Below are 17715 nucleotides of genomic sequence, written 5' to 3'. Positions count from 1 at the left end.
TCAGTTTACATATCTGGAAAAGTCGATGCTGTAAACTGTAAATTACTATACAGGAATGAGGTATTAGTTTTAACCATAAAATGTACTTAGCAAGCTAAATGAACTAATTGGTTTGCTGGCATCAGACTGCTGGTTTTGGTTTCTGCATCCATCGTTCATTACTTATTGTTATGTAACTGGGGCAAGTTACTTCTCTTTTCCTCATTCATAAAATGGATAACAAAAGTCCTTACCTCATAGGTGAGGATTAGATAAACCATACATTTAAAGTATGTAGCACATATTGATTGCTATTATTTTAATTGTTAGCTATATTAAGCATTACATTTAGACTCAGGGTGAAGCTATTTAGAAGTCATTGGCTTCCTGTTGAATGTTCTTAAAGCCCTGGCTGTATGAGTATGTCTATATCATGCAGTTACAATATTCATCAAAACACCAAATAAGTAATTTAAAATGCCAAATCAGATTTGTAAAGTCAGTGTTTTTCTGGAATGTGTGCCCTGAAGTTATAAGTTCCACAGTGTGCCTGGGGCCTTTGGTGGGGAAGTGGGTGGTGATCACAATGGTAAGGGTAGTGGCAGTTTCAAGACCCCCAAGCACATAGCAAACATTGCTAGCTGATGAACAAGCCCATTTCTTATTCTTGGAGCCACAACCAGACCTCATTTCCCAGGCCCCATGCCATTAGGTGTTACCGAGTGACACTGTGGGCCATAGTCTCTGCCGCAACCACCCAGCTCAGCCACTGCTGCATGAAGCTGACACAGGCAACACACAAAAAATGTGTGTGCTGCATTCCATCAACACCTTACAAAACGTTGCTGAAGTTTGTCAACTCCTGGACTAGAGCATGGTGAGCAAGGGAGAGCTGTGCCATGTGGTTGGAAAGGCAGAAACTGCCCGAGAGGAAGGGCCTTGTGGACTCTGGCGTGAAGTTTGCTTTTTATCCAAAGAGCAGGAGGGAAGCAGGCGTGTGACCTGATATACACAAGCCCAGGCCTCAGTGGATTGGCATTTCAGCTTTCAGTCGCCATGTAAACCACTGGTCCCATTATATTACCTCCTCTGAACTCTCCTCTGTGACAATCCAAAGCAAGCTCCTAACTGAGATGGTGTCTTTAGAGAAAGACCAGCAGGCAGACCCCGGGGCCTTCCTGAGGGGGCTTTGATAGCCTTGGTGAATTTGTCAAGGCTGTAACGGGAATCCACAGGCAGGATCCGAACCTGAATCTGCAGTGCACCATCCTCTCTTCCTGTCAGACTTACACCAAGTTCAGGTGACGCTCAGTAACTGTCAATGAAAACGTAACTGCCACCTCCGAGCCGCCTAGCCCGCCCCCACAGATGTTCCCACATTGGAATAACAATGGCAATAATCATAATGGTTAGTATTTATTAAACATAACTTTGAGCCAAGCATAGTTTAAAGCACTTTATATGATGATCTGCTTATATCCTCACAAGCCTTTCAGGTAGGACCGGGGTTAAGCCCCTTTTACAGTGAAAGTCAGGGGCCATGTGCCTTGTAAGATGAGCGGTGCGGCCAGGGAACTGAACCCACCTGGCGTGAGCAGAGTCTGGCACTGAACCGCTCCAACGTGGTGCCCCATAGAAGGCAGACACGTCCCAAAGGCTGCTGGTGGACACTGAACCTGTGGGGGAAAGCAAGGGCAGGGAAATCAGATCTTCAGGTTGTGAGGCTAACACGGCCTGATGCATCCAGCTATAGAAGAACTCTGTTGCCAACAGGTTCTCAGCTTGCAGAGTTCTGTTGTCTCAACGCTCCTTCCACCTCCACACTGGCCAGCGCCTTCCCACAGGGACAGGGATGCCCCGATCCCGTGATCTCCTGGATGGAGCTGGAGGGAGCGTGCTGAGGTTTCTATTGCCAACTCTTTTATTCTCTCTGCATCTTGTCTTTCTGCCTTTCTGCCCCTTTACGGTAACTTTGCATCCATGCTGTGTGAACTTCATAGTTAACCTCTGAGGGTAATTCCCTCCGCCCCACCCCACCAGAAGGGCAGTCCCAACGTGACTAATCGTGTTCACCCAGTAAGAAGCAAAGTGCTTCAGATCTTTATTTATACCTTCACTTAAAAAAAAAAAAAAAGCGCCATATCTGGGATGAAATGGTACGGACACAGTGTGTCACTCTCCGTAATGAAAATCCTAGCCTCTCCTGGTATAGACCACGGGTCCTCGTTGAGGATCAGGAATGTTCCACCTGCCCAGGTGTGCTCAGGAGCTCACTGAGGACAGGCTTCGTTCCCGAGCTCCTTTAAAAGACAGCATAACTGAAGGAAAAGATAAGCAAGACAAAGTCCATATAATTACTATGAATTAAATTCTCATGAGCAAATCAAATCCTACAGCCACTGACACTGATGCTCCACCCCCACCCTCCCCCGCTCCCACCCCAGTAAACTAGGCCAAAGCACATTTATAGAGAAGAGAGCAGACCCTGTCTGTGGAGCCTTCCCCACTGGAGACGCTGGGGAGGAGGCCGTCACGTAGCAGGGCCCTGAGCCCGGGACTTAGCCCCAGATTTCCAGCTGTTCGGTGTCCTGCAAGAGCTCAGACGTTTCTCAAGATGACTAACTTGTGCCTCTGAGACAGGATTTGACCCACTAATTAGTGTACCGTAAGTTTTAATAAGAACTTTTTTTTTTCAAATTGCCGCTGTGATGAGCCGATGAATTATCATGCGAGGTTTAAAAATTAGTCAAAGGAGTTTTGACAGCCAAATTCTTTAAACTCGGCCTTCCCTTGGCCTCTAACTATTCTTGATCCTAGTCTGCATGAACTTTTATTTCTCACCTAGAATGGAACATGTGTTTTTTTATAAAAGAAGTATTAATGGCATAACTCCTGTGCTTTATTATTTTAGCTGATTTGTATCACTGTATCAACATTCCAAAGAAAACAGAGAGCATATGTTGGTTTTTAATAACTTTTGTCTTTTTCTATTATTACCAGTGACATATAATTCACATGACATAAACTCCTCCATTTTAAAAAGTACAATTCAGCCCTAATTGGTTTGGCTCAGTGAATAGAGCGTCAGCCTGCGGATTGAAGGGTCCCAGGTTCAATTCCGGTCAAGGGCATGTACCTTGGTTGCGGGCACATCCCCAGTGGGGAGTGTGCAGGAGGCAGCTGATCAATGTTTCTCTCTCATCGATGTTTCTAATTCTCTATCCCTCTCCCCTCCTCTCTATAAAAAATCAATAAAATATATATTTTTTTAAAAAAGTACAATTCAGTGGGCTTTAGTATATTCTTGATTTTGTACAGTCATTCCCACAATCTAATTCCAGAGCATTTCTATCACCCCCAAAATAAACCCTGCACTTCTTTGCAGTCACTCCCATTCCCCTTCTTCCCAGACCCCCTGGCAGCCACTAATCAACTTTTGGTTTCTGGATTTGCCTGTTCTGGACCTTTCCTAGAAATGGAGTTATACACTATGTGGCCTTTCGTGTCTGTCTTCTTTCACTTAGCATAATGTGTTAAAAGTTCATCTGTATTGTAGTATGTATCAATCAGTACTTCAAGCCCTTTCATAGCTGAATGATACTCTATTGTATGCATATACCACATTGTGCTCACCTGTCTATCAGTTTATGGACATTTAGGTGGTTTCTACTTTTTGGCTATTATGAGTAATGGTATTATAAACATTCATGTATAAGTATTTATATGGACAGATGGCTTTATTTCTCCTGAGTAGATACCCAGGAGTGGAATTGCTGGGTCATATGGCAACTCTATGTTTAACTTTTTGAGGAAGTGCCACAGTGGCTGCACCATTTTACAACTGTCGGCAATATATGAGTTACCCTTAACACTGTTATTTTCTATTTTTTTTTATTAGAGCCATCCTTGTGGGTATGGAGTGACAGTTCATGTGTTTTTGCATTTCCCTAATAAGTAATGATGTTGAGCACTTTTTCATGTGCTTATTGGCCATTTGTGTGTCTTTAGAGAACTTTCTATTCACGTCATTTGCCCATCTTGTTTTGAAAACATAAGGTTGGCTTTTAGTATCAAGTTGTGAAAGTTCTTTGTATGTTCTGGATCAATACCCTTATCAGATGTATAATTTTCAAATATTTCATTCTGTGGGCTGTCTTTTCATTTTCTTCCTAATGTCCTTTGAAATAGAAAAATCTTCATTTTGATACAATCCAGGTTATCATTTTTTTCCTTGTTTGCCTGTGTTTTTGGTGGCTGCCTAATCCACAGTTATAGAGATATACACTTATGTGTTCCTCTGGTATTGTATAGTTTTACCTCATATTTAACTCTTTGATCCATTTTGAGTAATTTTTTGTACATGATGTGAGGCAAGAATCCAACTTCATTCTTTTGCATATGACTATCCCGTTGTCCCAGCACCATTTTGGGGGAAGATTATCTGTACTTCAAGAAAATTCCCAAATTATTTGATGGGCAGTTCAGTTGGAAACCAACAACAAGGGGTGGCCAAATAAAATACTATGGAGGGTCAAAGCAGGGAAGACTGTGTTGAAATTTCATACTTGGGAGGGAAAGCTAGGAAAAGCAAGAGAAAGCTGGGTACTAGTAAAGATGAGGGGAAAGGAAAAACAAGCTGCTGGTTGTCTAATGGAAAAGGAGAACTGAACAAGCAATGAACACCACTCCAGCCACTCCCACCTTGCACCACAGCCGGTCTTGGCTATGACTGTGTTGCATACCCTGCAATGACACGTACCTTCCACCAAGTCCGCGTCACACCTGACATCTATTTCAGAATATCCTATGGGCAAAAGAAGGAAGCATAAGAGCAAATAAGAATAAATAGTGAGAGAAACAACTAATATTTATTTATTGCTTACACGTGGCAGGCTATGTTCTAAGTGCTTTGCATATAAGAACTCAATCTTTACAACAATCCTATGAGGCAGGTACTGTTGTCTGTTCTCATTTAACATGTAAGGAGTCTGAGGCACAGCTTCTCAAAGTCACATAGCTAACAAGGGTCAGAGCCAGATTCGAACCCTGGCAGGTTTGCCCCAGAGCTTCACCATTCTGCTGCTTCTACAGGAAGGAAGGAATAAAGGCCGAGACCCATCAACATTGCAATTTAGAAAAGCTACTTGGAGCAAATCTCATTTGAAAGAAATGAACACACAAGTCCTTCTGAGCCCCTGCTGTTGGCCCAGCTCCCACAGGCCTGTTAGGAAGACCATGAGGACTCAAAGGGCACCCAGCCTCCCAGTGGCTGCAGGGGCCAGCGTTGGGTGGCTAGCCATTCAGACAGAGCCCAGTGGCAGTAGAGAGAAGCCAGGACGGTTGCCAGTTTCCATACTCCTGAAAAAGAGGCTCTCAAATTCGGGCTAATCAGGTCTCTTTTTGGTGAATTTCATTAAAAATCACCATCTAAAAGAGAAGGTGTTTTATCCTGAGTTATCCATGAGGGGGAAATGATTTTTTTTTTTAACTCGACTATTTTAGTAGCAGGAAAAGTTTGAATGATACCACCAGGGGCTCCAAAGAACTTTTGTTTCCAGAGAGGTTAAAATGTGTAAAATATCCGAAGCATACACTTTTGCAGCTGAACTTAGGATATTTAGGAACATTGCTTTACCGTGTTTCCTGATGATCACTGAAAGTAAGCCGTACGTGGGTTACATCTAGGGTAGGGATTGCCAACTTCGGCACTGCTGACATTTCGGGCTGTGTAATTCATGGTTGTGGGGGGCTGTCCTGTGCATAGTGGGATGGTTAACACCATTACTGGCCTCTGCCCACCAGAGGCCAATGAGACTACCCTCTTCCATCGCAACAACCAAAAATGTCTCCAGGCGCAATTGAAAGTATTTATAAACAGACTATATATTTAATAGCAAAAGATGAATGTGCTCGTGTCCTTGTCAGAGGGAGAGGGGCCAAAGGAACAGCTATAACAATATTGCCTTAGCTGGTTTGGCTCAGTAGATGGAGCATCTGCCTGTAGACTGAAGGGTCCCGGGTTTGATTCAGGTCAAGGGCACATGCTGGAGTTGCGGGCTCAATCACCAGTAGGGGGCGTGCAGGAGGCAGCCAATCAATGATTCTCTCTCATCAACACTAATAAAAGAGAAAAATGGTAATTGGCGTACAAGCTACCCTTTTCATTGGCTAATCAGGGCTATATGCAAATTAACTGACAACTAAGATTGGCAGTTAACTGACAACAAGATGGCGGTTAATTTGCATATGTAGGCACAATGCAGGGAGGCGAAAGGGAAAGCAGGAAGAAGCCCCCTGCCACTGACAGTGATCAGAAACCCAGGGGGGAGCTAAGAGCTGGGGGGCAGGGCAAAGGCGGCCCTGGGGCCGCCTTTGCCCTGCCCCCCAGCCATGATCGGAGAATCAGGTGCCTTTGCCGCCCTGGCCAGTGATAGCAGGAAGTAGGGGTGGAGCCAGCGATGGGAGCTGGGCACGGTCGAAGCTGGCAGTCCCAGGAGCTAGGGGTCCCTTGCCTGGGCCTAAAGCGAAGCCCACGATCGCGGGGCCGCTGCCACTGCGGGTCCCCGCTGCCTGGGCCAGACGCCTCAGCCAGAGGCGTCAGGCCTGGGCAAGGGGCCGATCCTGTGATTGGAGGGTAATGGGGGTCAATGCCTGAGGGCTCCCAGTATGTGAGAGGGGGCAGGCTGGGCTGAGGGACACTCCCCCCCCCCCGCCCCACACCCAGTGCAGGAATTTCGTGCACTGGGCCCCTAGTCATTGATGTTTCTATATCTCTCTCTCTCCCTCTTCTTTCCTCTCTGAAAATCAATAAAAATACATTAAAAAACAACAATATGTTGTTGGTGATAGTAAATTGGTAATACTGTTCTTATTATTACTAGTAGCTGCTACTACTGTTATTAGTGTCAAGGACAGTGCTAAGATTAGCATACGTAATCTCATTGAATCCTCACAACAGCCCTCAGGGGAAAACCAATCATGCCTATTTCACAGACAGGGAAACTGAGTAACTAGGTCAAGATCACACAGCTAGAAGCCTCAGAGCCTAGATTCTTTCTAGTTCCGCCCTAGTCTGAGCCAGTTCTGTTAACACTATTCTTCCTCTCCGCATGGTGATCATCACTCGAGCCTCAGACTATATCCATGGATCTGCCCACCACCAACTCTTGCTCATCCTTTAAGTTTTGACCTGCTTCCTCCAGAACCTCCCAGATTCCTGCCTTCACCCTCTGACCTCCTGTGCTCCTGTCATAACCTGTTCATCCTTTTTTTTCTTTAATTGCTTTTTCTGTATAACATCATCTGTTTGTGTTTGTCTCCTTTTCAGTGGGAGAACCTTGAGGACAGGAGCCTATCTTATTTATCTCTATCTCCAGTGCCTTGTTTATAGGCATACAATAGGAGCCCAATAATATGGGCTTTCTACTAAAAGCTCTGCAGGGAGAGAGATCAAGGAACATAATTACTTCTGTGTGTGTTAAAAGAGATAGGGAGTGAAAGTCCAGAGACCTGAGGGAGTCAACAAGAGGAAAAGAAACTTACCCAGATGGTGCAGTTGGAGGGTAGGGTGGGGCAGCAGGGAAGGGTCCTAAATCCAAAACCAAAGCCCATCTCCTGTCCCTCACTCAATGCTTTGTCCACTCTGTTAAACAAACTTTGATGGTGAAGTGAAAGGGATTTTGGGTGGCATTTATATAAGTAAACAAATGAATTTGTGGATTGACACATGGCCAACAATAAATTCATAAAAGGTAAATATTGATGTTTGAAGATTGTATATCACTATGTTCAGTGTGTTAGGCAAACTTGCATGTTCCTTTTGGTTCCTTGGCAAATCAGTGAGACTTCAGACAAGTCATTCCATTTCCCTGGGCTTTTATTTGCTGGTTAAAGAGCATGTGATCAACTTCTATGTGTTTAAATGTCCTTTTGAGCATGCTCAGCCGGTGTGGAAAATCTGTGGTTCTCTTGGGCTTTATAAGGATCAAATCCCACAGCGAAGTGTAACTTGTGTGGTTTATAGAATTGTAGTACCCTCCCCCCACCACACACACACACACCCAAGCTATGAGGAGCCTGATAAATCATATAGTGAAAATTTCCTATGGCTGAATTTCTTCTATAGAATCCCAGCAGGTGCTCAATGAGCCTCGCTTTACAATCCATGATAGAAGAGGGAAAGTGATTTCGTCTGAAGAAAGCTGGTATGTGGAGTGGTGTGGTGTGTTGTGGTGTGGTGGGGTAGGGTTTGGTGGGGTATGTGTGTGTGAGAGAGAGCAAGTCCTTTCTGATTGGAGTGTGCCTACGTGTCCATCTCACTTTCTGCAGGGATGATAATGATTTGTTGATTTCTTTACATTGCCAGTCCCTTACACAGAGCTTAGCGACAATATTCATGTAACATAACAGCACTCACAAATTGTCAGACACTATGCTAAATAGCTTATTTAATCTGTGTGAGAACCTTATGAGGCAAATACTATTATTATCTTTATTTTTCCCATAAAGAAACTAGGATTCAGAGAGGTTAAGTAACTTGCCTAAAGACATATGTCTAACAAGAGGTAGAGTCTCAAGTCTATTTCAGACTGAGCTGGAGCTATTAATAACTAAATAAATGTTTACTGAATCCAACTAATGATATCCCTATCCACCACCACACCTATCCTCTGCTACAGAGGAGAAAGAAGTATAAAGTATCCATATGTAAAACAGTAGCAATATTTATAAAAGAATTGTGAATTTAATTCAACTAAGGGATTAATTTTTTATAGTAGTGTTTTCCTTTCAGCTATCAGATTTGGGTTTCAAAAACACCAATAATAATAAGATACTAAAATATTTTAATATATACTTCACTAGACCATATTTACAGGTACTATATTTAAGTTAATATATTATCAAATCTACTATAAACAAAGCAATAAAATATAAGGCTGGATTGATATGGAAGGCAGAGTAATAATTTAGGCTGCCCTAAAGAGAAGAAATCAGATAAGACATTTCTTTGGGAGGATTACCGGGTTTTTGTTTTTCTTTTAAATCACAGCCTAAAATAGAGATGCAGTTTCTATATTAATTGAAATGAAAATCTGAGCCAGATGCAACTAGAATGACTGAATTAACTAAAAGTTGATATTCTCATTTATGTTGGTGTATTTTAAATAAAGGAGTTTGACCATCTCAGCTAGTTAATCATTAACAGGAAACTCTAGCCAAACTCGCAAAGCAGGTAAAGTTTATTTTTAGGCATTCAACTGGCGTCTCTCTCTGGCTTCTCCTTCTCCTTGGGGGTCACCTAGATGGCAGCTAACCCCAGCCTGCCTCTCTCCTCCAGAAGGAAGGAGCAGCACACCATGTTGTAGGCCTTTACTTCTTAAGTCAGGAGCCTTTCGGATTCGAGTGTGAAAAAGCTAACTGACTGGCTGAAACAAACAAAACAAATTTATTTCTCAGAATATGTAATAGTCAGGTATAGGGATAGCCCTCGCCTCAGGATTTAGATTCAAATTATGTAATTGGGAATCTTTCTATTTCCAGATCTCTTTTCTTTTTCTTTTTTTCTTTTTTTGTCAACCTCATCTGATGGAGGCTCTAAGTGGTAGAATACAGTTGCTCCAGACTCGCATCTTATCAGCTTACCTATTACTGTTGAAAAAGGGCAAGTTTCTGAATAGTCCCAGAAGGTCTACAATGAAGTATCATGCACCTATCTCTGAACAGAGACTCTAATAGTCCAGGCCTGGCCCATCCATAGATTTTGGGATGGGGTTAATCCCACCACCAACACATGACCTGAAGTTCGGGAAAGGACAGTTTTCCAAAAGGAAAATTCAGATTCTAGTACCGTATGCGGAGAGTGGATGGATGTGTGGCAGGTAAAAAACAATCTCTACCCACCATATGGTCATGATCAAGGACATCATAGGAGGAAGGTTGTTCATCAAATGCATGGTGGTGTCCCTAAATAATCCTTTGCAGGTGACGTTTCCCAGTTCATATGGAAACCAATCCTCTTGAATTTATAATACAGTTAACATAAGGATGCATTCAGCAAAGACAATTAGTCAGACACAGGGATCTTCTGCACAGCCATCCATGACTCCTGCTCTAATTGAATTTTTCTAAAATGCCTAAAGGAAGATGAAAGTAGAAAATGAGCTGGCAATGGACAAGCATTTTTTAAAAATAAGCCCACTAATGTAGCACATTTGGGTGCTTCATGATTGTTATGAATTATATTTGCCTGAAGATTTCTATACTAAAGAGATACTTTCACAATGGCGCAAGGATATTCATTGCAGCATGGCTTACAATCATGAAAAATGGGAAACAAATATCTACCTACAAAAAGAAGGTTACGTAAATTATAATATAGTCAAACAATAGAAAAATGTGCTATTACTTAAAAGTGTTGACATAAAAAGATGCCCCAGATCATGTAATGAATAAAGTTGAAAAATATACATACTGACATCCCATTTTTTAAAACTTATGTACGTGTATACATGCACGCACTCACACATGCATAGACAAAAATGGTCTGGAAGTATGCATATCAGCTCTTAAAAATAGTTACATCTGCAAAATGGGATTCTGTGGGGGAGAGAGTTTTTACTTTATGTATTTCTGCCTTTTTATATTTGGATTTTAAAAAGTAAGTATGTATTTTTAAGGCAGGTATTATTTTTTAAAAAAAACTTTTTTTTATAGACAGAAGTACTAACTAAAGTTATGTTTTGTTCTTCCAAGGCCACCCACACAAAGACAACCATTTCTCTTGGGAGACTCCAATCTTCCTTATGTAAAATATTTCCCCACTTGTCATATTCATAACTCATACCCTCACTCCTTACTGCTCTCCATTTGCTCTATAGAGTGACACAGTCAGGACTCACAGCCTTATTAAGCATTATTTCTAATTAAAAAAAAAAAGACTAACTTGTAAAGCATTTGTGGAATGTGCTAACAGAATAGCCATTCAATAACCTATTTATTTTTTTCACAGTCTATCCCCTCACTAATTCCAGACAGGACTTGAACTGTTCATAATAAAAATAATTAAATAGCTGTAGCCGATTTGGCTCAATGGGTAAGAGCATGGGCCTGCAGACTGAAGGCTCCCAGGTTTGATTCCAGTCAAGGGCACATACCTCGGTTGCAGGCCTGGGCCCTGGTCAGGGCTTGTGCAGGAGGCAACCAATCCATGTGTTTCTCTCACATCGCTATTTCTCTCTGTCTTTCCCTCTCTCTTCCACTCTCTCTAAAAATGAATGGGAAAAATATCCTCAGGTGAGGATAAATACATACATATATATACATACATACATACATACATACATAAATATAGATATCTCATAGATGGAATAAAATTGAACAATTAGAAACTGATCAAGGAGACTGTTGGTCTGATAAACAGAAACATATGTGATGACATCACTGAGAAGTAAAATAGAAAATGAAAATCAGGAACAAGGAAAGAGAAATAAAAACACTCTGGACATCATTCAATAACTATTTGCTGATGGTAATTATAGGGATGGAAAACCCATTGGACCTATGGAGCTAAAATTAATCAGCAAGTATTCACGGAGTGCCTCCTGCTTCTATTACTGGTTCTGGCTTCCTGCCTGCCCAGTGCCCAGGCTGGAGACATTTGCATGACATTCAGCTTGTCAAGACAGAAGGAGCAAAATAAGCAGGCAGGGCTCACAGCAGCCTTCTCTACCCCATCATGCTCGTTAGAATCACAGTCAAGGGAGACAGATTCCTTCTGTGAAAGACTATAAAACCAGCTTAAACATTGTAAACATCACTACATCACCCGAAAAGAGCCCAATTAAATGGAAGTACTGTTTCTGCAAGCAACAGTCAATTCATTTGTGTATTATTTGGAAATTTTAAAGTACAAATCCATATTCTTTTTCTACTGAAATCAGGAACAGAAATTAGTAGGACTTTTAACAACGATACTTAATTTCCAGGGTTCATTCCCTTGTGGACAAACATTTTAGGTAATGACTAATTTCCTTAAAATGTAAAATATGATGTTTATGTCACTGTTAATATTTTGATAAGTAGCTGTTGTAATGGACATCTGTTATTTTGTGCATGCCCAGCTTCCCCTTTCTCCTACTTTACTTTAAAAGTCCAGTTATCTCTCTCCCATCCCTTCCCTCCCTCCCTCTCTCTCTCTCTGATTATCCCACTCTTAGATGTCAGTGATAGACACTTGACCTAGGTTTTGCCTATCAGGGTACACATTGCTTACATCCCATAGTTCAGGGGTGAGCATGTGACCCAACTAGGCCAATGAAACCCCTCCCAGGGACATCCACTACTGTTATTGGACAAAAAGGACTCTCTTCCACTGAAGTTACTAAGCTGGTAAGATGGTTTAAATCCAGGTGCTGCAGGCCACCAGGTGGAAGTAGCCTTCCCAGGAATAAAGCCAAAATAGAGGAAAGGAAAGCTAAGTGGACAGTCTGCCAGGGGTCTACGGCCCGCGGGCCACATGCGGCCCGCCGAAAACATATATCTGGCCCGCCGGGTGTTTTTGCCACCGCTGCCTGTCCTGCTTAGCAGCCGACCCGTCCTGGGCCCTAAGTGCACATGTGTGGAATGTCTGAGGGACAGTGAACTGGCCCCCTGTTTAAAAAGTTTGAGGACCTCTAAGCCCTTTTGACATTGTCTGAGCCCCTGGATCCATCCTGCCTAACATGAACATTCCTCTGGAATTTTAAGTAAATCAATAGTTTTCTCTTTGCTTTGCCAGTTTGGTTTCTTTTAAATGCTCAAAAAAATGTTCTGATAGAATACTAATGGTAAGCTTTCTTTGTAAGTGTTATTTCCATAAGTAATAACCAAATAACCTGTAGGGAACCCTTTATCAAATCAGGAACCCTCCTTGACCACCATCTCCATACCCACACCTACTTCCTTCTTAAACACCCAATGACTTCTTAATGCATATTTCTGGAGTGGTAATGACTTGTTACTAAATCTGTCTGCATTTCCTCCAGCGTAGAGATTATATCTTAACAATTTTATATTCCCACAGCCTTCCAGTGGGGCCTAACAGGTAATAGTTGCTATTTTGTTGAAGGAATTATATGTTGCTGAAGGAATAAATGGATGGGAGAGACAGTTAGTTGGGAAAGTCCCTACTATTAATAAAGATTCTATAATTAATTGAAATCATCAATAAAATAGCTAATTATCAGGAGACCAAAGTGAACCAAATTGATATTACAAACAGAATCCTGAAAGTGTCCGTCATTGGTAGCACTGTAGTTGATAATTTGTCCTTTCTTTGGCCATTGGAGTTGAAAGGGTGGGTAAATGGTAAGTGGTTATTCTTTCTTTTATAAAACATTTACTGTTTTTTAAATGCCATAAAATTTCATAATTTCTCTTGAAAAATGTTAAAACCAAAGTATACAACCTGCAGTGTGGAGTATAGATTTTAGTTTGTAAGGGAGGAGGCAGGGTAGCCAGAAGCTTTCTGAAAACTAGTAGGCAATACAGTAGGGTGACTTATGATAGGGTCCTTCTTTATGACGGAGCCAGGAAAAACTGTCAACAAGGCCATGAGTAATGTAAAAATAGAAAGCACTATCTTTGCAGCACAAGGTGATTGAGTGAGGGAGAGTTTCAAAATTAAAATGGGCAAATGCTGGGGAAAAAATAATCTATGTAGATTAGGTTAGGATCGAGGCATTGGGATGAAGAAACAATCTCTTGATGTAGGCAAAATTCTCAATCAAATTTCTAGAGGAGTAAGAAAACTGACAATGTGAGTTCAAGTTATGACATGTTACTGGTACTTGGGTTCTACCCCCCCACCTCCTCCCCCGACACACACACACACACACACACACACACACACACACACACACTCTCCCACTGCAAGGCAATGAAGCCCAACTTTCTCCAGATGTTTCAAAGATACTTTTTTTAATTAAATCTTTATTGTTCAGATTATTACATTTGTTCCCTTCCCCCCCCCCATAACTCCCCTCCTCCCAGTTCCCGCCCCACCCTCCGCCCTCACTCCCCACCCACTGCCCTCATCCATAGGTGCACGATTTTTGTCCAGTCTCTTCCCACATCTCCCACACCCCTTTCCCCCCAAGAATAGTCAGTCCATTCCCTTTCTATGTCCCTGATTCTATTATAATCAACAGTTCATTCTGTTCATCAGATTATTTATTCACTTGATTCTTAGATTCACTTGTTGATAGATGCATATTTGTTGTTCATAATTCGTATCTTTGCCTTTTTCTTCCTCTTCCTCTTCTTAAAGGATACCTTTCAGCATTTCATATAATCCTGGTTTGGTGGTGATGAACTCCTTTAGCTTTTCCTTATCTGTGAAGCTCTCTATCTGACCTTCAGTTCTGAATGATAGCTTTGCTGGATAAAGTAATCTTGGTTGTAGGTTCTTGGTATTCATCACTTTGAATATTTCTTGCCACTCCCTTCTGGCCTGCAAAGTTTCTGTTGAGAAATCAGCTGACAGTCGTATGGGTATTCCCTTGTAGGTAACTGAGTTTCTTTCTCTTGCTGTTTTTAAGATTCTCTCTTTATCTTTTGCTCTTGGCATTTTAATTATGATGTGTCTTGGTGTGGTCCTCTTTGGATTCCTTTTGTTTGGGGTTCTCCGCGCTTCTTGGACCTGTAAGTCCATTTCTTTCACCAGGTGGGGGAAGTTTTCTGTCATTATTTCTTCAAATAGGTTTTCAATATCTTGCTCTCTCTCATCTTCTGGCACCCCTATAATTCTGATGTTGGTACGCTTGAAGCTGTCCCAGAGGCTCCTTACACTATCCTCGCATTTTTGGATTCTTTTTTCATTTTGCTTTTCTGGTTGGATGTTTTTTGCTTCCTCGCATTTCAAATCATTGACTTGATTCTTGCGCTCCTCTGGTCTGCTGTCGGGCGTCTGTATAATATTCGTTATTTCAGTCCGTGTGTGCTTAATTTCTAGTTGGTTCCCCAATATAAGATCGAGGGTCTTAATAGTTTTCGTGTAGATCTCATTAAGTTTATCGGCAGCTTCTAAACAGTTCTTGAGAGACCTTAAAAGTGTGGTTCTGAACTCTATTTCTTCCATTGACAATTTTGTCCTGTTTCTTTGTCTCCGCATTTTGTTATGCTTCCTTGGTGCACCCCCTAGTGGTCTTTGTTCACAGTCTTATAGATAAATCTTGATTGTTGTAGCTAATTCCAGGGAGGGTTTGACCTCCAGGCCAAGTGGCTATGAGAATCAGCTGTGTCAGCAGTGAGAGAACTTCTGTCCTCTAGGGAGGTGCTAATCTAGCCTTTGCCTGAGGCTATCCGGCAAAGGCCTCTGTGCAGGGCTTGGGCAGGGCGGGTTGCACAGGATCAACAGGGTGGGCCGGAGAGAGCAGTTATGGCGGCTCTCAGTCCTGTCCCCAGGGGCTCTGCCTCTCTGAGTCCCAGCACCCGCTTCAAAGCTCGGAGAGAAAGCTGCACTCGCTCTGACCGAAGCCAGACAGTCCCGCTTCTCCCGTTTGAGTCTGGGTTCCTAAAGACTCGCCCGGATCTGGGGCTCAGAGTCTGCGACTCCCTCCCGATTGAAAACGCCAACCGTGCCCTCCGCCGCCAGCCCGCTCCGCGCGCTCTGCACCTCAGAATTTGACTTCAGCACTGCGCCTCCTCTGAGTGTCCGTATGCGTTTCTCTTTCCTCCTAGTTGTAGGACTTCCACTCAGCCAGCGTTCCTGTGGTTCTGGGTGATGTCCGTTCCGTGTTTTAGTTTCACTTTTGAAGTAGTTGTTCAAAGCAGCAAACTCCGGCGTTAACCTACGCCGCCATCTTGGTTCTCCTGTTTCAAAGATATTTACTTAAACTCTAACACTACCAATGTTTTCTTACCTCCTTCCACATGCTGCTCCTTACTCTATTCCTCAGGTACAGCTTTCTGTGCACTCACTTCCTTCAACCATTGAGCCTTCTTAGTATTCACTAGGCGGCCTTCCTTTAGCATAGGCACTCCTCAAAGTCCATCTCTTCCATAGAGCTACAACTGACTGGTTTGCCTTCCTTTAGTCTCCAAAATGCTTCCCCTGTCCCACCATAGCTTCCCACTTCCGCTGCCACCACCCCAGTACAATTCCCATCTTTCCCAGAACCAACGCCCCTGCCTCCTCACTGCTCTGCTTCTTTTCTTAGCTCCTACAACACAGGCTCCACGTTATAGGTGGAATGATCTTTTTTAATAGTTAACTAGATCGTGTCCACCCCTGTGCTGATAAATATTTAACAACTGTTGGGAGGGGGGCAGTATATATGTATTTTCAAGGGAGATGAAAGTGAAACAACAAAGATATATGATGGATTGCATGCATTTTTCAATGATGTGAGAGACTTCTTTGCTGATCAAAGGTTTCAGGTACTGAAAAGACATTTCCTCAATTTTTTTGTGTTATTCATAAATTAACACAATTTTAAGTTTAATCATCATTATTAAAATTTCTCCCCTCACTATCTTGAGACAATCAACAAAATAAATCAAGCCTAATTTGTAGTGTTTTCCAATTTTTACAGTGTAAATACTCTGCCATGGTTGATTTCAAACTACCAAAATAACATTTCTGAATGCAGAATTGAGAAGAGATATGTGTATCACACCGTATATACTAATATATCCAATATGCAGAAGAGAAGAAAATAACTTTATAAAGCATAGATATTAGTAAAATTTAAAATAATAAACCTTTGTTTTTTTTAAAAAAAATCTTACTTAAATTTTAAGTTCCTAAATAATTTAATTTTTAATAGTGGCCAGGATTAACAACTAACATACACAATTCCTGAGAATTTGACAGTCAGCTAGCTCCCACACATGACTGAGCCACCACTCCTCTGCTTGGACCTTTAGGCCTCCCGTTTGTATGGGTTATCTGGGGAATGAGTGAAGAGAGGCAATGATGATTTTTAATAAAATTCGTGGTCTCTTTTGTTGTGGTGAAATGATGATGCAAAAATTCTACAAGTCCCTCCTTGTTTTCCCAACCAGATTTGGTGTTTTAAAAACGCCTTCGGAGCCTCACTTAGGTCCTGTGAGAGAGGTGGGGTAGATACCAGGATCCTTCTTTTACAGATAGAAACACAAGGCTGAGAAGAAGTAGAGGACTGCCCCAGCTCATTCAGTTAAGTCAATGGCAGAACAGGATTTCAAACTCAGGTCTTATATTGGAAATTTAAGAAGAGGCTAGAGAAAATTTAATTAATGCTGATATCAAATTTTTAAAATTGTAATTTTCTTTCGTAACTCTTCAGAGTCTGATATAAAGCACGTTCATATCTTGTTCTAGGATCCCTATACCAAGGATGTTTTGACCTTTTAAACTCCACTATTAAATAGGTTGTAAGCACAAAAATGAAAATGCAGGTTTTCAAAAATGAGCTGAGAGGTCCCACCTAGAAATTGAGCAGATTGAAACAATCCCCACCAGAGAACATGGGACAGAAAAGGAGATTAAATCAGTAGAGGAAGACAGCTAATGGCATAATGGCCAGCCACAATGGCCACAAATGAAAGACAAAGTGCACAATACTAGCTACAGTTATTCAGTGTGCTTGCACTAATGTCTCCAAACACTAAAACATTAGGTTCCTGCTTATTGCAAAACTTATCTTTCTTATCTGCTGATATTTACCTCATGTTGCTTAAACTATGTTCTGCCAGCATAAAGGATATAGACTTCAT

At 41.9% G+C, this 17715-nt stretch overlaps 1 long non-coding RNA gene across 1 annotated transcript in view; it reads right to left on the bottom strand.

The window, feature by feature from the left end:
• Positions 1 to 1914, bottom strand: part of LOC132234337 (uncharacterized) — an 8085-nt gene extending 6171 nt beyond the window's left edge. Inside the window, exon 1 of the long non-coding RNA XR_009452888.1 lies at positions 1561 to 1914. This is a non-coding gene — a long non-coding RNA (uncharacterized LOC132234337). The remainder of the gene's footprint in view (positions 1 to 1560) is intronic.
• Between the last annotated feature and the right edge of the window lie 15801 nt (positions 1915 to 17715).

Source organism: Myotis daubentonii, chromosome 5, assembly GCF_963259705.1.
Source record: "Myotis daubentonii chromosome 5, mMyoDau2.1, whole genome shotgun sequence".
Lineage (NCBI taxonomy): Eukaryota > Metazoa > Chordata > Mammalia > Chiroptera > Vespertilionidae > Myotis > Myotis daubentonii.
Note: the sequence above shows the minus strand (reverse complement) of the source record. Positions and strands in the feature narration are given on the sequence as shown.